This window comes from Macrobrachium rosenbergii, chromosome 10, assembly GCF_040412425.1.
Source record: "Macrobrachium rosenbergii isolate ZJJX-2024 chromosome 10, ASM4041242v1, whole genome shotgun sequence".
Lineage (NCBI taxonomy): Eukaryota > Metazoa > Arthropoda > Malacostraca > Decapoda > Palaemonidae > Macrobrachium > Macrobrachium rosenbergii.
Window position 1 is genome coordinate 14,443,729 of NC_089750.1, and position 22,824 is coordinate 14,466,552.

The 22,824-nt window shown below is 36.9% G+C and overlaps 1 protein-coding gene across 2 annotated transcripts in view; it reads right to left on the minus strand.

The window, feature by feature from the left end:
• The window catches only part of Sf3b6 (splicing factor 3b subunit 6), a 96,701-nt gene that overhangs the window by 37,991 nt on the left and 35,886 nt on the right, over positions 1-22,824 (minus strand). The window contains exon 2 of one of the 2 annotated variants that reach the window (XM_067109913.1): positions 758-909. The exons of the other annotated variant lie outside the window; for it this stretch is intronic. The gene's annotated coding sequence lies outside the window, so the exon portion shown is untranslated. The remainder of the gene's footprint in view (positions 1-757; positions 910-22,824) is intronic. 2 annotated transcript variants of the gene reach the window in all.

Here is a 22,824-nt window from a genome sequence, read left to right on the forward strand (position 1 = left end):
CTCTTCTAATTCACATTTATTCAAATATGAATAAAAAAAAAAACAGGTACAAATCCTACTGGAAGATAAATGCATTATGATATAAGCGATGGGAAACCAACAACAATACAATTGCTACAATGAAAAATCCATAAATGGTATAAATTTATGATAAATTTGATAAAAATCACCAGGGTAATAAATAACGCTGTTACGTCATAAACCGTAAAGAATAAAGAACTGTCAAATGTCCTTTGAGAAAGGGGAAAGTGAACTTCCGACGTAGAGAAACGGAAGCTTTAAAAATTCATAAAGTTCAATAAACGTTGCGTATTGCATGCCGAAAAATATGTAAATTATGATACAAGATCTATAGCAAGAGCCAGGGATGCTTTGAAGAAGATACGAAAGACCTTTGCGTCGTACGGCGTTGTAGGTGATAGTTTGCTAGTTGCAGAGACACTATAAGAAGATTAATTATGACAAATAGAGAGCAGAAAAAGTCACGAGAAGAACGCTCTCCCAAATTGAAAATGCCTTTCGAAATTTATGAGATTGGACAGTTAATTCAATTGCATATTTGGAAGGTTTGATACTAAAATAAAAACAGCGAAATATAGGACAAGAAAGTGTAATTCAGAATGTATTTTGGGATATGACTATCCCTTAAAAGTACTAAATAGTAAGGATTATTAGGAAGCCTACTGAAAAATTCACACATATTAAAATGCAATTCTAGAATACTACTAAATTTTAAAAATTCCAAATAAGAGCGTACCTTGCCTATGTTATTGAAACCTCAGTGTGGAACATCCAAAAGTTTTCGGAATGTGTGGGTAGACAGACGAAGGATCCTGATGACGAAGGATTTTTATTTGGGGTATTTGCCTAAGGCTGTTGGAGTGGGTTGTAGAATAGATGCCATGCAACCTTAAAAGATAAATGCAACATATTTTGTTATACAATTGACTGATAACACAGGAGCATTAATTACTTACACTATATCACTGTGTCATTTTGCTATTTGATTATGAAGTACTGGACATCATAGAAATATGATCTATTAAACGTAACATACCAAAGAACTCGTCTTATGTATTCCAGGTGTTTCTCAAAGAAATCTATACTCTTCCTAAAATCTTTTCCCGCAGTGCGGGGATAATCAGGACCAACATTTTCGGTCATCTTGCGAATACATTATATTTGACTGTTAGAGTGAATATTTCGGAAGTCATTCTCGATCGTCGCTGTGAAATATTCCGCTAGTCACATTCTCGACCATCGTTGTGAGCGATTTCATTCGTCATGTTTCTCGACTTTTGCAGCAGTCCACATTCTCGACATGTTCCAAACCTCCCTCCTCTTGGGAAGAGGCAGGAAACGAATTGAATGGGATGTCTCAGTCAAGATAACAATCCCAACAAAAGGCAAACACTCAACAGCATCTTTTTACTACTCAAGGAGATGGAATATTGCTTGCTCTGTAATGATATTCTCTCTCTCTCTCTCTCTCTCTCTCTCTCTCTCTCTGTTTTTTTCTCTCCGCTCTGCTCCACTCCACTCTTGAGCAAGCAAGAGATTGCATTTGGATTCGCAACATGTGAAACCCAAAACAAAAAGAAGAAATAAAATAGAAAAGACATAAAACAGAAGCAGTTTTCTTATATATTCATCATTCAAAGCAAAGACAACTGAATTACATACGTAAAAGGTTCATTGCTATACACCTCTTCATTTCTTCGCAGAACTTTATCATAAAACTGTCATGGATTTATTTCTGTCTTGCAGTGGATTTTATTCCAAACAATGTATGAAACAATTTTACAAATTATCAGCAGATATGTTTCTAATGAAGAATAAATCACTGCATCCTCAACGATCGATAAAAACCAATAGCTGCCAGTCTTCTATAGCGTTGTATTAATTTGGGCACTTAGATCGCAGAAAAATGATTAAGAATGAAGTTTTCTAGCCAATGGTTTCAGATGTTACTGCTGAGATGAGAATGTGTGAAATTTCAGGAAACTTTTATGTTTAATTTTAGAGCGCGGTTGAGCCTTCGAAAGCAAGTCACCAGCGCTAGTTTTCTCTAAGCTGGTTTTACTTTTATGTGTCTGTTCTGTTTTCCATTTTTTTTCTCTCTGTAATTTAGTGATTAGTAGGTTACCAGAACTATAGATCCCGGGTCAGTTGTATTCTTTCACCATTTGCTGGGATATTCTCTTATCCTCATTCGTCCCTTCACATTTTCTCTCTTTTTCTCCTCCACGGTTCTTCTTACATACTCTTTCTGTCTTCCTTACCTTTATCTATCTGTTATGTTCTTTGTTTTCTCCGTTCTTCACAAGTCTTGTTCTTTATGAAGCGCAGTTTGAATGTTGGATGTGAACGGAAGCAAAAAGGTTGAAGCTCTTGATATGAGCTATTCGCATGGTATGTGTGGCGTAGAGTTGAAAGGTTGAGACAAAGAGTTAACTAAGTGGTAAAAAGTTTAAGGTGGGTAAAAGGAGGGATCAAAATGTTCTGAGACTGTTTGGTCATGTTGAGAGAATGGAGGACGATAGGCTGGTGGAAAATGTGTAATTCGAAAGTGTGGGAAGTAATGAGAGGGAGACTTTGAAAGGTTCGAGTAGATGGTGTTAAAGAGGTGTTAAAAAGGACGGGGCTCAAACTCCAAGATTGCTTACAAGGTAAATGCGAATGACATAGTGAATGTAAACGTGTTCAACGTGCTGTTGAGGATACTCCCATGCAACTAATATTGTGGAGCTTTTTCCGCACAGTGTTCATCCACGATTCAGCGGCTAAAGAATGAATGTGGCAGTGACCGCTGTGTTGTTAGTTTTCGGGATCCGATCCCTACTGGGAAAACAATAATAATAATAATAATAATAATAATAATAATAATAATAATAATAATAATAATAATAATAATAATAATAACGTCGGACGAAGGTCATCATTATATATGCTTATATGTGTGTATATATGTTTATGTATAGAAATAGAAAGACCTGGGTTCGATCCTGATATGAGTCAGAAATTTATTTCTGTTCCACAAGTGATTGTGTTGATTATTTCTATCTTATTCACTCAGAAAGGATAATTCGAATGAAGTGCTGTCAACTGGGTCATTGCTGAGTCGGGAAGTCGGGGAAAACACGCTGGTATGCAAGCAGTTAGCTTGCCCAGGTAATTCCTTAGGTGCAGTTGCCCTCAGGTTCCAACTTCTTTTATGACTTGTATGGCCTAACGGGCAGCGCCCTTGCCTTTCAATTGAAAGACCTGTGTTCGATCCTGATGTGAGTCAGAAATTTATGTTTATGTATATGTACAGTATATGTATGTGTGTGTATATATATATATATATATATATATATATATATATATATATATATATATATATATATATATATATATATATATATATATATATATATGTGTGTGTGTGTGTGTGTGTGTGTACCTACTCACTGTTGACAGTAGTATGTTTGCAGACCCTCCTGAATCACTGTAAATAGTGGAGTTTTGGCTACTGTGAAACCTTATCATACGCAAATAACATAAGTACCAACAAAAGCATAATTCTTTTTGTCTTAAAAAGGGTGAGGATTGTTTTCTCCCTTTACATAATTAATGCCTTCCGCCTATACTCATCTCATTTTCCTCTCAGAGTCCCATAATGGCAGATTCTGTGGAAGAGAACACAATGGGTTAAACACAAACACAGTAATTAAATAAATATATTGAGAAAAGTTTTTCAAAATATGAGAAATAAATTGTTAGGGGAGCAAAAGCCCCTTAGCACCCCTGTTCTACAGTTCACTCTTCGTCAATGTAGATCTTAGTGCTTCTTTTTTCTCTCCTCAAGATTCTTAGGTTTTTAACTTTTGCATTTCAGCTTCTTAATTTCTCTAACCAAAAACACGAATCTCTCTCTCTCTTTTTTTTTAATACAACTAAGCATGAGTTGATTTTAGGTTTTTTTTTTAATATTATATTTTGTTCTTGAATATATTGTTCTGTCTTGATAGCTATTTGAGACCTCTTCAATATGAAACATTATGTATGTATCTATATATCTTATACCTATGAAAGAATCCTTCTACTACCCATACAGGTAGATAACCAAAGAACTCCATCCTACTCACTCTCTCTCTCTCTCTCTCCCTCCCCTTTATTCTTAACGACTCCATTCACACCCTCCCAAGTAACACTGTAGGAAAGATTCTTACGAAAGTTTTCCTATTAAAACTCTGTGGTTTATTAGACGTAAGAAGAGGTAGTGAACCATAAATTGTCCTTAAAAACTTGTTCGCGCTATCGGTTGCGCTGGAAGAACTCCCAGCGACAGCGCCTTGATGGCAGCCTTTCTTCGGGAGTAAATCGGTGCGAGACAGGGAAAATCCAGGAGAGAAAAGGTAAAAGCAGGCTGGATCACGAGGCCATTTGTGTATATCACAAGGAGGGAAAATAACATTGAGGAAAGTAATGGAATTTCAACGAGTAACTTGCGCGGTAAACTGTGGGTGGCATTCAGTGTTCTTTGCAGTATTCCTTCGGCCCCCAGCTGCGTTGCTTGCTGCCTTTTGTGTTTTCATCTATCTCTTTCTTCTTAGTTGTTCAACTTCTTTAACTTTTTTTCAGCTTTACCTTTCTCAAGTTTTGGCCACCTCTTATTTAAGAACGAACGCTCTAGGCGAGCCAGTGAGAGAGTATAAATGGTTACTCTGTGATCTTGTTAGACAAATTCGTAACAGTGCTACTACTACTACTACTACTACTACTACTACTACTACTACTACTTATAATAATAATAATAATAATAATAATAATAATAACAATAATAATAACAATAATAATAATAACAACAAAAAGGTACTCCACACAATCTCGCTCTGAAATCAACACCACCTGTAAATGCTTAGAAAGAGTCTCAGAGTAAGATGGTCGAAATTTATATTTCAAAATTAGCATTCCCTTTTGCTTATTTACGAGTCCCTACGTACCTGGGATGCCATAATTTCAAAGCGGTGGGCACAGGAGCAAAGCGATTACCGAATAGGAAATCAATGCGCTGGTGGCAGCGTGATTGGCTGTTGGATTGTAAATCACCTGTCTTCGCGGTGGCTGGTTTTGTAAGGAGAATCCCGGCGATTGATTGATTTAACAATTACACACTGGCGTCACAGTAGCCAGAAGAATCGTTGTTGGAAGTACACTGTTTGCAAAATGATTTTGTTTGTTACCCAGCGAAACTGGTATTTTCCTTTTTTTAAAATCAAAACTAAAAATTCTCTCTCTCTCTCTCTCTCTCTCTCTCTCTCTCTCTCTCTCTCTCTCTCTCTCTCTTACCTTTAAGGCAAAGGAGAAAGGGAAAGGAAAAAATCTGCATTTTCACTAAAGAGAGAAATCGGAAGTATGAAACGCTACCATGTTTTAATGTTTCTCATTCACACAGACACACACACACATACCCACAAATAGATGTAATCTTATGTACTGTAAGGGTGCTTAAACTTTCAATACGATCACTAATCACGCATTAACTCAGATTATCGCCAAAATTTTGCTGTCGAATAGCGTAGTCAGCTTACATGCAATACCGAACATCTCGTTGCCTCATAGAAACGATCCTACAGCTGTAAAACAGTGGTCATTATCTTCATTATCCTTATCATCTCCCTTCATCATCGTTACCATCATGCGAAGGAAGGTCCAGTGAGAAGATCCAGAATGTTGGAGGGCTTAAACATGACGAGAGAGAGAGAGAGAGAGAGAGAGAGAGAGAGAGAGAGAGAGAGAGAGAGAGAGAGAGAGAGAGAGAAGGGGTTCACATACATTGTACCCAAGTTGTCCTTTAATATCGAATCCTGTATTTCATTCTATATTTAAAGGTACTCTATTAGTTCAGTAAAGGAAAGCATACTGTAACTCCTGTATCAAGGGAAATGTAGCATTAAGTGTTTTACATAAGCACAGGAACCAAACCTAAGATGGTTGTGTCATTACTCATTTCTTCGGTCTACAGCAAACTGTAAACAAAACAGAATCTCAACCAGTTAAACAGTGATTGCATTGTTTTAGGAAATTATAATTGAGCTGAGATAATTCATATTGCGCATATATACAGGAGAATATGCGCAGGTTTGGTATGTATATACTAAATATGGAAATCTGGTGTCTTTTAAGATGTAGGGGAGGGTCATGGGAAGGAGTCCTGAATCAATCCCTGACTGTATATATATATATATATATATATATATATATATATATATATATATATATATATATATATATATATAAAATATATTATATATATATGTATATATGAATATATATATATATATATATATATATATATATATATATATTCATATATACATATATATATATCTACTATATATACATATATATATGTATGTATATGAATATATATATTTGTAAATGTATTTTACATATATATACATATATATATATATATATATATATATATATATATATATATATATATATATATATATATATATATATATATATATATATATATATATATATATATATATATATATGCAAACAAAATACTTTGCGTTCTTATGATTTTCAAAGAATGTTACGGGAAACATTTCCACTTACAAAAACGACTGAGAAGCGAAATATGGTATTTTGCCGCTTTGCTCATTTCTAGTTGGAGAGGATTTGAAAATTTCAGCTGACGTCTAAATGAAAGAATGAAACGCGCGTTGGCTGAAAATGTCATATATTTCATATGAAATACGTAAAAACATTGTTTCATTACACCTTACGGCCGGCGATTTTATCCGTCCAACGAGAGAAGAAGAAAAAGAAGAAAAAGAGGAAAAATGAAGGTGTCGGGTCGTGGAATGACAAAATTACAAACGGATGGAATTATTTCTGTTTTGTCCAGGTTTTGAAATCTTGTTTTTTATGAACGTTGACGGTTCTTCTTGCATGCTTCTGCATTCCAGAAAGCGAAATTAATTCAACTCGTTTTTGTTATCTGATATTTTAATATACCCCGTCAAGTATGTATACATACATACATACATATATACTCGCAAGCTCTCTTATACATCCATGGCGGATGACGTAGGGGTAGGAGCTTCAACCCAAAATACCCTTGAGGACAACAGGGAAGGAAGCGCCCCCTGGAACAATCCCGCTTCTCTCTCTCTCTCTCTCTCTCTCTCTCTCTCTCTCTCTCTCTCTCTCTCTCTCTCTCTCTCTCTCTCTCTCTCTCTATATATATATATATATATATATATATACAAACACACATGCATATATATATATATATATATATATATAGTATATATATATATGTGTATGTATGTATGTATGTATGTATGTATGTATGTATGTATGTATATATATATATATATATATATATATATATATATATATATATATATATATATATATATGTAGTGTATGTGTACGTATTCAAGTACGTATGTATATATGTATCACTTTGTATGTTCAGCAACGTTAGTCTCTTATGCTTATTTACAGAGAATAAACGTGCTTTGTTTGTGTATCTAGCAACAGTCATTAGCCAAAACTTATTCCCATACATGAATGTGTAATCCAGATGCAAATCAGTCTGCTCTTTTTACCCATAGAAGATCCTAATTAAGTTCCCAAACAGACGGAGAGGTCTTGTTTATGAGCTCCATGGTGGTTTGATGGCATGCATATGCATATTCATTGTGCCCTGTAGAAGGTTAAATGATGCGCAGGGAGGTAGACACTGACATCAATGAACATTTATTAGGATTTCTAGCTTTCCCCGCTTAGTATTTTCTCTTTGCGAGGGAAATGGGTATTTTCACCAAATTTTGAAGATTTATTTAATCAATATACCTCATTTAAACAAAATATCTACAGTATATCCCTTTGCAACGTTTGTGTTCAATAAGTAAAAACATTTCCCGGCAGGTTTAAAGGTTAAAAGTTGTCAGATAAAAACTCTACGGTAATATCAAGCCACATTTCACTGTTGACTTTTAAACCTGGACTCTACCACACTATCCCAACAAAGTGGTTTCATTTATACAGTATATACAGGATATATATATATATATATATATATATATATATATATATATATATATATATATATATATATATATATATATATATATATATATATCATTTCATTATCATCCAGTTTCCTAGCATGAAGGTTTCATTCCCGCTCCCTCTGGGAAGTCCTATCTTGGCGGGACTATGAAACTGAGAGGGGCAGTGTAAGGAGTTTTCCTGCGGGGAACCGTATCGGACCTTTGAGGTTAAGCCGTTGTGTTTGTTTATAATTCTGCAGCACATAATACCAGTATTTATTTGTTTCCCTGTATGAGTAATATTTCAGGTGCTTAAAAGCTGTTGTCAAGAACTAATAATAATAATAATAATAATAATAATAATAATAATAATAATAATAATAATAATAATAATAATAATTGTGAAGTATTTTTCAAATATATTTACTCTATATTTGATTCTTCTTTCTTCTGGGAGTGTAACGATATGGCGGTGACCGTTGGTTAATTTTTGGGACATGTCTTATGAATAAAAAAAAATTACTTACAATGGTGACGCAAACGCACACACATACACACTCCCTGTAAATCTGAATTTTTTAAGTGACGTGACTCTTACTCACTAGAGTGGCGGTGTAAATGAAAATGCCCAATTCAAAATGGCCCAGGCATTATGGCTTCCAGGGTATTGTGGCATGACGGTAGAAGACAGTGTTTTGCCTAGTAATGTTGTAGTAGTGTTGGGTACATACCCTAAAAACTTAGTTCAAATTCACTGCTTACGCAGTAGAGAGAGAGAGAGAGAGAGAGAGAGAGAGAGAGAGAGAGAGAGAGAGAGAGAGAACAGACATGAGTTTATTTATGGACAAGGGCTCGTGCTGGCACTAGGCCAAGTCAGTTTAACAATAAAAACGGAAAATGGGAGCACACTAAACCGTATGGTCTCAGACCATCTTACTGAGAAAGAAATGGCCGGTGTGTGTTCTAGAACATAACGGAAATGACCGCTAAGTGTTCCCGGCAACCCTGACTGGCGAGGTCAAACCTTATTTTGTTTTCCCATCAGGTCGTCAAATATACCAGCAAAGCAGTAACTTAATGGGACGAAGGAGTAAAACACATTTAAATGACAGCGGGATCCACCATAACGTATAAAAATCAACTGTGTACACTACTAGATTACTTACGTAGTCTCTATCCCTGTGACTCTCTCTCTCTCTCTCTCTCTCTCTCTCTCTCTCTCTCTCTCTCTCTCTCTCTCTCTCTGCCCTAATGAAAAAGGGCCTACCTAATCTCATTACTAAGTTCCCATAAACTCCATCGCATTCTATTAACACTCATCAATAATCTAATGATCTTGAAGTTAACAGGCTCTTCTTCCTAATCGCCAATCTCGTCACCAACTTTCCCGCGCTTTTCGGCAACGAGTATTACGGCGCCGTTCGTCAGTACATAATCGGTTGCCCATTTTCTTTCTTTTTGATTCATCAACTAAACTATTATTGCTTCATAATTTGATGGCATTTAATATGACCTTTATTTTTGGCGTCTGTAATAGTTTTCTTTTCAGTTATAATCGCCCGGTAATCATTGTAGGTCATCTATTCAAGTTTTGACCAAACTCAGTGTTGGTGACTTTCGACAGAGAATGAAATAATGGAAAGAATTTTTGTCTCCTCTACATATATCAGCTCAGATTTAATAGTTTCTTTTAAAAGAATTACCAAGTTGACTACTTTCACGGTCCAGACATCCAGTATATATTGTTGGGCATTAGAAGTAAAGTATCTAAGAATTTTTAGAGATAGAAATATTGAAAACAAGAGAATATAAATGAGAACTTTCAGTAGAGGTAAAAAGATAAAATCAGCAACTGAAAGTTTTATAATCACATTTTCGAAGAAAGTTATCCCCCCCCCCTCTCTCTCTCTCTCTCTCTCTCTCTCTCTCTCTCTCTCTCTCTCTCAATCTTCATTACTAATTAAAACTGTGAAAGAAATAGATATTGAGGAGAGAATGGTAACAGGATACTATGATGACATCAAAATATGAAAATCAATAACTGAGATAAAACTATCGCATATTCATTTATACAAAGAGCTGTCTGTCTATCAGGTAGAAAATTACGGAGCTAAGTAAAAGTGACATATTAGTATGGAAATTATTGAAGGCCAAAAACGAGTAAGCTGAGAGCTCCCAAAAGGGAACGGGCTCAGCGAGAGTATTTTACGAATTCGACGGCCTTTTATTTCGATGCGAATCCTTTTACATCTGCAACTGGCACATTTGAAGTCTGATGCAATCCCGCTTTTTTCAAGGCATCCCCGCTAATGAATTCCTTATCAAAACGTCATCACATTTTCCTCCCCGTTATTTGAAAACAACGTCACGCTGAAGCAACAAACGTTGCGACGTTCGTGGAAGGACTCGTCGCGGCAATTCCCAACATCCCCCTCCCCCTCTCCCCCCCCCGGCCGCTGCAAGACCCCTCTCCCCACCCCCGCCTCCCCAGCCACCACAATGTTTATACATGAAAACTGTTTACATTGCCACGATGGATCCGATCTGTACCTCATTTTGTACCCTGAGAATGGTCTGTTGGAAAAAATCTTGATGATGGTATTGATTTTTGTACCTTTTTTTACTGCATAGATCATTTGGGAGCAGAATGCCAGAGTCCCCGCCCTGTTCAGGCTGAATGGAAATAGGAAATAAGAAAATACAATGAATTACTGTGCTTGAGATTATTGGAAACTTGTCTACATTTGATCTCAGTTAAACCAATAACGGTAAACAATGATATTCAGAGACTGAAACTCAACCAAGAAGGTTCTCATTCTCGGTAATCAGTCACAAACAAAGTTCTGTTAATTTTCGCCGAAATATAAATGAGCAATGTGGATGAAATCACTTTCAAAATATTGATTCCCCATAATTTGAATTCCAAGGCCAAAGCTAAGAAGTTTCCAGGAATACTAGAGTAAGACTGAATGTTCGTATTAGGCAGAACATTCGCTGGAAAAGTTGATTTTCCACCTATATACTTAAACAGACAAGTACAAAAATATGAAAGAATAAGTGATTCAAAAACGCCTTAGTGAATGCATAAATAGACGGAAACAGACTGAGTGCATGATAAACCTAATTTAGTTTCCCACACACAAAAAAGAAAAAATAGCGAAAAAGAATGAATGAAAATGCATGGACACAAATGAATGAATGAACAAGTGAAGGTGGAAAATGAACGCGCGAATGGTGCACTAAAGTCGTTTTCTGAGGGGCCCGGGGCGCCAGGGGAAAGATGAATAGGTAACCAGTGTTGTTCTCATCAATGTTGCAAATATTCCTCCTCCCTCTGCCGGCTTATTCCTCCTCTGAGCGAGTCTTTGAACTCGCGCCTGATTATGGTGATGGTACGCTGGCTATAGCGCGTATCACTTGTTCCTCTGCTGGCGCTGCCGGCCCCTTTCAGAAGTCATTTAAAATCACCGTAACAGCGTTAAAGGGAGAGCAGAGGGAAAGTCCAGAACTTTCGCCGTTTGATTTGTCATTCTGGGACTCGAGCTGGGCAAGAGAAAGGAGGGGCGTTCTTAATCATAAGGGAAATCATTTCGCGTGTATTTTCGCTGGCATGGAAAACGACTCATTTCCATAATTAAAACAGTTGGATTTTTCGTGTGTGTGATTTATCATTAAGGAGGGAAGACATTTGTAAAGCAATTAGAACAATTTTGATTTTTTGTTTTGATATAAAGAATGAAAGACACTCGATAATTTATAACACAGTTAGATTTTTGCTGTGATATATGGGACGAAAAAGAAATTAGATGAATTAGAACAACCTTCGCTTTTAGTTTTCTGTAAAAGAAAACTGTTGAAGGTATTTTTTCTGTCCACCCTCAGATTTTAAAAACTACTGAGACTAGAGGGCTGCAAATTGGTATGTTGATCATCCACCCTCCAATCATCAAACATGCCAAATTGCAGCCCTCTAGCCTCAGTAGTTTTTATTTTATTTAATGTTAAAATTAGCCATGATCGTGCGTCTGGCACCGCTATAGGTGCCAACAACACAGGCTACCACCGGGCCGTGGCTGAAAGTTTCATGGGCCGCGGCTGAGAGTTTCATACAGCATTATACGCTTCACAGAAAACCCGACTGCACCGAAGAAACTCCGGCGCATTTTTTCCTTGTCTTCTTGTTGTGTTTGAAGGGAAAACATTTAGAAAGCAGAGCAAACGTTCATTATTTTCCATTATAAAGGAAAAAAAAGCACATAAAGAAGAATAAACTTCAATTTTTGTTACCGTGATATTAACAGATAAAAGAATTCGAAAACGGAAAGTATGAAACAATGTTAACCTTTGTCCATAGATTTTCCCCATAACCTGCGAAGACGCTAACCAAAGACATCGTTAGGGAAGCCATTGGTTCAAATAGCAGCAAACAAAACTTAACTGACGTGCCACGGCTCCATTACTGGCACTGTTTACCCTAGGACACTGGGCAACCTGTTTGACGTAAAAGGGAAGAGAAAAATCAAGTCTAAATATTGTCTGGCCGTTGCAAGTTTTTCACCCCTGCGACGGGATTGCCTTTCTCGCAGTTTGTTCACTTAGTTTGTTGATAATGTACTTTTGTGTCTAGCCTTCTACTTTTCATTTAGACTTATTGATTTTTTTTTATCGTATAACATAGTGAGTAAAATTTGGTTTTATTTTATTGTATTAAGTGATAAGTCTGGCGCTTTTGTGTTTCTTTTAATGAACAAAGAAATGAGCTCCATTCAATTTATTTTTGAGTGTATTTTATTTTTTAGTTGTAGAAAGCAATGAGTAAAAGACACCTCCAAGTCTCATAGTGAAGAGACCGAGACTGGCACGTCTTATCAAATCAACATCAGTCACTTTGAAAAAGAGGCAGATGAAATTATTAGGTAAATACAGAGGACGGAAGAGAATTCCGGATTTTGAAAGGGAAGGACTGATCGTGCTGATCGACTCTCGAGTCCGGTATCTCCAGGCAGGTGAAAAATTATATAAAACGTCTCTGTTGGTTGGCCGAGTTCAGAGGTCTACACCATGCCTTTTTAGTCCCTAAGTATTGCTTAGTTACGGAAACAGCTAGAGCAAATAAGCCATAAGGATATTCATGATAATATTAAGTAAGAAAGTGTCAGAAGTGTCAGAACTTCCTTTGCTTTTTGTAGGGGATGTTATGGGTTAAAATTGGGGGATCTACCGATGAAAAATGCGATTATCACAGTTATTTTAAAGAGAAGTATGGCAGGAAAGTCTTGGATATAGATGACGGCCAATGCTCTAAAATCTTTGCTAAATATTGGTCGGCAAAGATGTCCCTATTTTTGGTAGGACATACCTGTCAAGATTTCTTTTCTTACATCTGTTATAACTGTACATAAATAAATTTCAGAACAGCTCCCGTACCTATGGGGAGCAATTTTTTTCGTTCACAAACATCTGAATTATATATAAAAAAACTGGTGTGCCTGTCCTGTGAAAAAGAATGACAGAATCTTATTAACTTTTCAACTTTAATAATATTTAAGTACATGGTTTTGCTCCGAATTTTCTTGTGTATGGTTTTATATTACATAAATGTGAAGGTAATTATAAGTTGATTATGTGTGATACAAAAACAATAATACGTATATTACTTTTTATACAGTGGGATGGTGATGTGACAGAGCGTTCCAGTGAAACTCATATTCTTATTGTTGGTAGAAAAGATTTTGCTTCTTCTAGCATCCCTTAAAGAGTAGGCTGCCTGACATGAGCTACGAATCGCATAAAATAAGAGTGGAGACTGTCTTTCACATTTTAAGACCAGTGACTAGAGTTGTGCTTGAAAGAAACATCAAATGAGCTACTTTGCTGCCCAGAGAAAGGGTATAAAACAATTATCCTTGAGTGTATGCTGTAATACCGTGAAGGTATGGGCTCTAATTACTTAATATTAAATCACGGATGTCAAGTCATATTGTGTATATTACAAATATATATCTAATATATATATAAATATATATACTGTATATATATATATATATATATATATATATATATATATATAAATTTATATATATTTACATATATATGTATGTATGTATATATATATATATATAAATATATATATATATGTACATATGTATATATACATATACATAACTGTGTGTATATATATGTATATGTATATACATATATATATTTGTGTATGTATACACACGCGCGCAAACACACGCATATATATGTATATATATATATATATATATATATATATATATATATATATATATATATATCTACTGTATATATAATATATTTAGAAAGGTACTTCACTTTCCTTCTTTGTTTAAGATTGACTTTACACGAGGAAGGGATAGGTAACTGAGGTCCTCTTAAATGGATTGGTTAGCTGTAATGCAATTTCAGGAAGTGCCCCCACAAGTGTTACTTTGCCTCGCTACTTGCAGATCTTAGTACAGAGTTGATCGAAAGTTCCTTTTCCTAGATAATCCCCTGGCTTATCACTTGCAGGATCGAATGACTGATTTGCTGAATGATTCTTATCATAAAGAACAGAAAGGAGGAAGGTCGAGGGAGTGATAGAAATGACTGGTAGTGTGACCTTTTGATTTGGTAGTGTCACCAAATTGTTGTGCAGAAATTCTGACGCCTTGGGAAACAGAAAACCCCCAACACAACATCAACTATTCCTCATGGAAATATAAATTGGTTACTTATACCTAACGAAAAAAAAATAATATGAAAACGGAGAGGTCGAAGAAGAAAAGACAGATAAGTGAGCAACCGAAGAGGCTCTAGTTTATCAAAAACAGTCATGTAAGTCTAGAATTCCACCAGGGAGGTTTAATTCTCTGATTTCTGGTGGATCACCACCGAATGAACGATGTTCTGCGAGTCTTTTGCCCGTGTTACTGAATTTTGGCGCGAAGTTCTCCCTGTCAGAAGAGAGAGAGAGAGAGAGAGAGAGAGAGAGAGAGAGAGAGAGAGAGAGAGAGAGAGAGAGAGAGAGAGAGAGAGAGAGATTTTTCAGTGGATGACAATTTGAGGAATCTTGTCTGTGGTGGTCGATTGAAGACGACGGGAAGGAAGAACTGGAACAGGAAGCAATAGGTGTTGCGGCACTACTTAGAAAGGTAGGGCTGGGGAAAGATGCAGGGAAGGAAGAGAAGTTAGAGGAGGAGGAGGAGGAGGAGGAGGAGTGGAGGAGGAATGGAAGGTTTGAGGGAGTGATAGGAGTAGGGACAGGAGGAGGAGGAGGAGGAGGAGGAGGAGAAGGGATGGGGCTTGTCAGGAGGAAGAGAACACAGCGGGATCCCCAGTAAGCTTTAAGCTCTATACAGAATCGATATTCCTCGACTCTTCTGGCACAGGAACCCCACCCACCACCCTTCCCGAGCGTCCGACCCACCCAACGGATCCCACCCAGCCCCATATGGCCGACAACCTCCGCCCATTTGGCCGCTCCACCTTGATGGCCACCTATTCGGTCTATTATCCACATCGGCCTTTTGGTAAGTCCCATTCTCCCGAATTACTGGCTGTTGTTGCCCCACCGCCTTTGTATAATCCGAGGCTAAGCTTCTCAGACTTAATCTTCCTTTCGAATTTCTAGAACGCAAAATCAGTTAAAAACTTATATACATTTTTAAAAAAAACATTTCGTATATATTTACTCTCAAACTCGTGCGTATACGTATGTATATGTACGTGTCAACATAGAAACGCATAGTTATGGTTCTGTGGAAACCCATAGCTAATTTAAGGTGTGTAGAATATAAAAAAAGGCAGAGTAACTTCGAAATTTGAAACGGCAATTATTCAGGGCGTTTCATATTTTAAATTCCCGGTAGTTTCTTTTTTCATATAGGAGTATGTATGCAGTACACACACACACACATATGTATATATATATATATATATATATATATATATATATATATATATATATATATATATATATATATAATGATATGTAAAGAAATACTCATGGGTAAGAAAAACATGCAGATAAACTACAACGTGAAAAGTGGCACTTGTATTTCTATACTTCGCTACACATGCGAATTACATATCCATATGGACAAGCGCCCAAAAGCTTTTTAGACCTACATACGATTTAGAGCGAACCTGACAAATGTGGTTGAAGAGGAGGTTTCATTATTGGGAATTGAATTCTTTCTTTTCTCAGAAGAGCGTTGAAGCAATGATACAAAGAAAGAAATTTGACAGAGAAAGTCTCGGAGGTACATGACACAAGGGGTAAGCTGTCTATGGCAAGTCAAGAGGCAGTGGCCGAGAATATGTGATAGTCATGAGGTAGTGACTGAGAATTTAGACAGTGACTAAGAATACCTATACGCCATGAAACTTACTAGAAATATATACGAGTAACGAAGCAGTGAAAAATAGATATGTCTCTAATCAGTGACAGGGACAAGCTTTGGTCATGAGGTAATGGCTGAGGATAAGGGCAAGTCATGAGACAGTGACTGTAGAAAAAGGCCAGATAGGGACTGATAATATGTTAAGGTCATGACAGTGTCTTGGCGTCTGCGTTTAACTGCTGGGTTAATTTTCAGAGCAGATATTCAAAGTGGATTTTTAGGAATGACTACATTGGCAAACAGTCTCTGGATTTGTGATAAGCTGCATCGATAAACAGTGCCGGTATTTGGATTTATCTCTGGATGTTCAATTGATATTAGATTAACTGCAAGAGTATATATTGACCTGACCAAGATTTATTGCATTTACAGCAAATCAGTTGATTTAAGACATACTCCTCAATAGCTGGACGAATTTCTGCTTTTTTATTTAGTCACATACAGATGTAGTGACTTTACCGTATAAAAACAAGACTGAAAAGTACCCGATGATGCTTATCTGTACCATTCATTTCTAAGGTGTTCGTGAAAGGGTAATACTTCCATTATTGACTGGGGATTCATTATTTAGTCTTTGCCATTGTTTTCATGCTCGGTTGGCTAGAACAGGCAGCAACTCTCCCCATTTATCCGGGCTTGAGACCGGCAGGAAGTTGGACTGGCTTGTCCCCCCACTGTAATAAGAAGAAAGGAGGTGGAACCAATCAAGAGAGCTAAGAACATGCCAGTGATAGGGAGGAGTGTGGGGCCCCAGCGGATCAGATGGATGGATCTGGTGAGGAAGGGATATGGGTGGGGTGGGACTGGGGGAAGAAGATGCAAGGAATAGAAATAGATGGAGAAAGTTGACTCAAGCGGCCGACCCTGCTATACAATGGGACTGATAAGGTCGAAAGAAGAAGAAGAAGAAGAACAAGAAGAAGAAGAAGAAGAAGAAGAAGAAGAAAAAGAGTAAAAGGGTAACACTTGCTTGTGATGTTTGACATGGATATTAAATGAGAAACAGTTGATCAGAGGATCAGTGTGAAAATTTTTCCGCAAGGCGGAAGCTGAGAATGATATTTAGAGAGCAAACATAAATTATGTTGAAGATAAAGTGGATATCATTATAAATTTCAGGGGAACGGAAATAGAGAGCTAACAAGGACTCAGTATTGTGAGATGAAGATGGAATGAATGACCAGGTAACCAACAATAGATAAAGAGATTCAAGGATGTTATTAAGGGTTTGAAACAATACTCTACTGACTTAGGATGGCTAAATAAACATTTTGCTTGGCAATGTATGCGTGGTGAGAGAAGCTGGTAAGATGAGTTATGAGGAAAAGCAGATCTATATGAGACACTGTATTAGAAAATCTTGAGTTGCGGTTTGATAGCAGGAGGGTTGAATTATATGGGGGAGGTGGAAATGTACGCATAGATTTAAGGATGCATCGCCAGTAGTTTATGAGAGAATGTAAGGGCAATGTCACCTGGAAAGTGCTGTTGGAAAAATAAGATTCTTATTTTCATGAGGCGGTGGTTGTGTTTGTATGCATAATATATTGCTCTCATCCTGTTATTTCTCTCTCTCTCTCTCTCTCTCTCTCTCTCTCTCTCTCTCTCTCTCTCTCTCTCTCTCTATATATATATATATATATATATATATATATATATGTACATATATATATCCATATATATCTACACACACACACACACACGTATATAGATGTGTATATATATATACATACATATACATATATATATATATAAGTATATATGTACATATATATACATATATATATATATATATATATATATATATATATATATATATATATATATATATATATATATATATATTCCTTCTTTATTATGGTTCTTGAGAAATCATGAAAGCATTCGCTCATTTTACTTCAGCTAATCATCATAAATGATAATTTGCAGGCTCAGAACAGCGAATTATCCAGAAAACTCCTTTGTGTTTAAATTTCCAAAGGATGCCAGAATAAATCCACAATGTAAGCCTTTTACACTGCTTAATGTTATGCAACGCATAAGATACGTTTTAAATCCGAAATGCAGAAGACTTCGGGAAAATGAAGGAATCAAGAGGGAACAAAAGTGCAATTTCCCATCGGGTATCCTCCAACGAACAAATACAAGTAGACAAAAATGGAGCCAAAAGCGATAGCGACGCTGGCAGTGATCGCACTTGATAAGTAATGGATTTTTCTTGTTGTTGCTCTCGTTAGGAGAGAGGTATTCGCGATTCCTCGGCACTGGGTAAACAGGAGAAAGAAATATACAGAGAGAGAGAGAGAGAGAGAGAGAGAGAGAGAGAGAGAGAGAGAGAGAGAGAGAGAGAGAGAGGAGAGGGTTTGGGAGTAAGGAAGGAATATGCTATAATGATCGTGGCAGGGACAGATGGTTTTGGAAAGCACTTTCAAATGGCCACGGAAATTACAGCTTTATACGCTGTATATCAAGAGACTCTTTTCGCGAGTTTATGAAAAAATCTGAACGCGTCCCTCTGTTCGTATGAACATGAATTTGTTTTCTCTATTTCCCCTCTTTGACTTTGAAATGTCTTATGCAATCTAGACTATGATACCGAAAGCTCCCTTTCTAGGTACCCTGTTTGAAATGTGTCTATAACAGGGCTTTCACGATGCTTGAGAAAATTTAAAGTTATAGGCAATTACCCTTATTTATGATTCGTTATCTCTTTACAGAAGAGAACCTACAGTGACGCTAAGGCCTTGAAGCTTAGCGCTCAACAGAATTTCAGAGTAAGGTCTAGTACTGGTTTAATATATATATATATATATATATATATAAATATATATATATATATATATATATATATATATATATATATATATATATATATATATATATATATATATCTGCTACTTGCCTGTTCAGTAATAGCGTCTTTAGTCTGAGACTGACATTACTATTAGCTTGCCTTTTATGACCTTAGTATGAGTTTGGTACGTCCAGTATCTTTCCCGATCAGTAAAAGCGACCCTAGTTTGAGAGTCATATATCCCTAAAGTCTTCCCTGTTTAGTAAAAGTGATCTAGTCTGAATTATATATCCCCTCTATCTTGCTATTCGGTAAAAACTGTTTTAGTTTTAGTTTGAATCTGATATACCCGCTACTAGCCTCTCAGTCACAGTGACAGTGATTTAATTTTCATACGCCATCTTGCCTATTAAGTTACAATGGCCTAGTGTGAGTTTGAGATCTCCGTTATCTTGTCTGTTCAGTTATAGCAACATCATCAACGTTTGATATCTCTGCTGTCTTGCCTGTTCAGTTCGAGTGACCTAGTTTGAGTTTGCTAGTACCACTATCTTTCCCGCTCAATTACAGTGACCAAAGTTTGAGTTTGATATCACCACTATCTTTCCCGCTCCGTTACAGTAAAGAGCAGATGGCGTTTGATATTACCGCTGTTTATCCTGTTCAGTTACAGCGACCTAAGTCTAAATTTGATATACCGCAATCTTTCCTGTCCAGTTACAGTCACGTTAACCTTAAACATCAGTTAATAACCAAGCAATGTTAAAAGCATAACCATGCATCTTGAGTTACGGCTGAAGGTATTAACCCTGTATGCATCCACCTACGCGCCACCTCCTAGGTGCTAGTACTAAACATGGCGCTCAATGGGACGCCGTTTTTAGTACCAGCCCCTCGGAGATCAAAGTATTATATACACCCATTTCTGTATTGTGTGGTCGACAAATTATATTAATAAACGATATCTTTGATCCCCGAGGGGCTAGTACGAAACCCGGCGTCCCATCGAACTTCAGCCATGTTTAGTACTAGCACCTTGGAGGTGACGCGTAGGTGGATACATACTGGGTTAATACCACAACTGAAAAGAGGGAAGGATTCAATATTATTTTTAAGTATAAGGATATGTTAGTAGATGATGAAGAGTGGATGTGAAAGTAAGATGTGAAACTAAGTATAAAGTTCTCATGAAAGTCAATCTCCGTGGCACCAAGTTGTGGTCAAAGTCTCACCGGGGGAAGATACAAACTTGGAGAGACTTGGACGCTCAAATGAAAGATCAAGAAAGTAATGAGTTGACCGTCTTTACTGAGTCCATGTTAAGACCTGAAGTAATTAAAATACACCCAAATGATGGGATGAATTCCGTTTTTTTTTTTAATTTCTTAAAAAATTAGTAACAAAAAATTAGTTTCATTGGCTACAAGTGTACGTATCAAGGATTTGTATTAGGAACTGATATATTTAGAGAAAGAGCATAAATTATAATTTTGAGTCACCAGAACAATAGCAAAAGGATATTAACGTTACACTTACTAAGATCTGTAAAAAGGCAAGTGTGTTGATGTTAGATAAAATGGTAACGGAAGGTGTGAAACATTAAGTTGAGAACTGTAACTGAGCACAATAGAAAAATAATCTTTTTGTCGAATTGACCGCAGAAAGAACTTTAACCAATGAAAAACAGATGCTCAGTTAAGAACTTAGAAATCAGTCAAACAAATGACTACATCAACATATCCTCTTATGTAATTTCACTGCAAATGTCGTTTTTAAAGCCAAAATGAAAAAAAAATATTGTATAGGTCTAATCCACAAAAATACGAGCTGTTTGATCATGGCTTTTTTTTTATTCTATGATTTGGTTCTTTTACGCATTCATGACTCTTACTTTGGCGAATATTTTCCCCTGGATAAATGTTGCTTCTTCAAAGGAAAGCCGCAAGGAGTAATGAAATTTTCTTTAGAAAAACACCGAAGGAATAGAGATAGAAGAAGAAGAAGAAGAAGAAGGAGAAGAAACTCAAAGGATGGATTGTAAGAAGCTAGGAATAACACAGAGAAGTCGAAAAATGAAACTGGAAAAGAGTTAGAGATGGTTAGTTGGTTTACAAGATTAAGCGGCGTTACTTTGGCTTATTATCTACGCGTCCCCTACTCCGAGGTGCTAGTACTAAACATGGCGGAAGCTCAATGGGACGCCGTGTTTAGTACTAGCCCCTCGGGGATCAAAGAATCGTTTATTGATATAATTTGTCGATCACACAATATAAAAATGGGTTTATATAATACTTTGATCACCGAAGGGTTAGTACAAACACGGCGTCCCATTGAGCTTCCGCCATGTTCAGCACTAGCACCTCGGAAGTGACGCGTACAGTAGATAACAAGCCAAAGTAGCACCGATTAAACTGTCAATATATCAGCACGGCCCTTGCCGTATGGCGACGCTTAAGAGAAAGCGTGGTAACGTGTGAAAAGGGGGTAGTAGTGTGGGCCTCCGGACTTTGGCAACCCACATAGAAACGGCAGAGAGAGAGGCCATGGAGACATCAACCTCGTTGGATTCCTTCTCTTTCCTCTGCGATGTCTGTCATTATTCATTTTAACTGTTCTTGTTTTCACTTCTCATCTGATTATCAAAATTCGGCTTTAGTGTTCTGTAAAAGACAACTACTGAGGTGGCTTTGTCTGCCCGTCCGCACTTTTTGTGTCCGCGCTTTTTCTGTTCTTAAAAACTACTGAGGCTAGATGGCTGCAAATTGGTATGTTGATCACCCACCCTCCAGTCATCAAACATACCAAATTGCAGCTCTCTAGCCTCAGTAGTTTTTGTTTTATTTAAGGGTAAAGTTAACCATGATCGTGCGTTTGGCAACTCTGTGGGACAGGCGACCACCGGGCCATGGCTGAGAGTTTCATGGGCCGCGGCTCATACAGCATTATATCTTAAAAACTACTGAGGCTAGATGGGTGCAAATTGATATGTTGGTTATCCACCCTCCAATCATCAAACATACCAAATTGCAGCCCTCTAGCCTCATTAGTTTTTATTAATATTTAAGGTTAAAGTTAACCATGATCGTGCGTTTGGCAACGCTGTGGGACAGGCGACACCGGGCCGTGGCTGAAAGTTTCATGGGCCGCGGCTCATACAGCATTATACGCTGTACAGAAAACTCTTTTCTTCGGCGCCTTTTTTACTTGTTTATATTTTGATCTCGGTTCGGCTGATTAAATATTATCTTTTAGGTAGGGTCATTTGCCTAACGAGCACCTCTGCTAATGATGAATGTATTAGTGGGGAAAGATTAGCGGTAATCTTGTTAGGCGTCCCTTTTACCACTCTGAAGGGATTTGCCTTTCGTTTCTCCTTTTCAAAATCATGATTATTACCCTTGCTGTTGTTAACTGTCTCTTCGTTTTTTTATCATCAGTTCTGGTTTAAAATCTGTTGTGGCTCAGTCATATACGTAATTATGAGCACAGCTGGTAATTACGATTATGTCAGTGGGAAAAAAGAAAACGAATAGCAACGCTTTGAAAACGGTCACGCTAG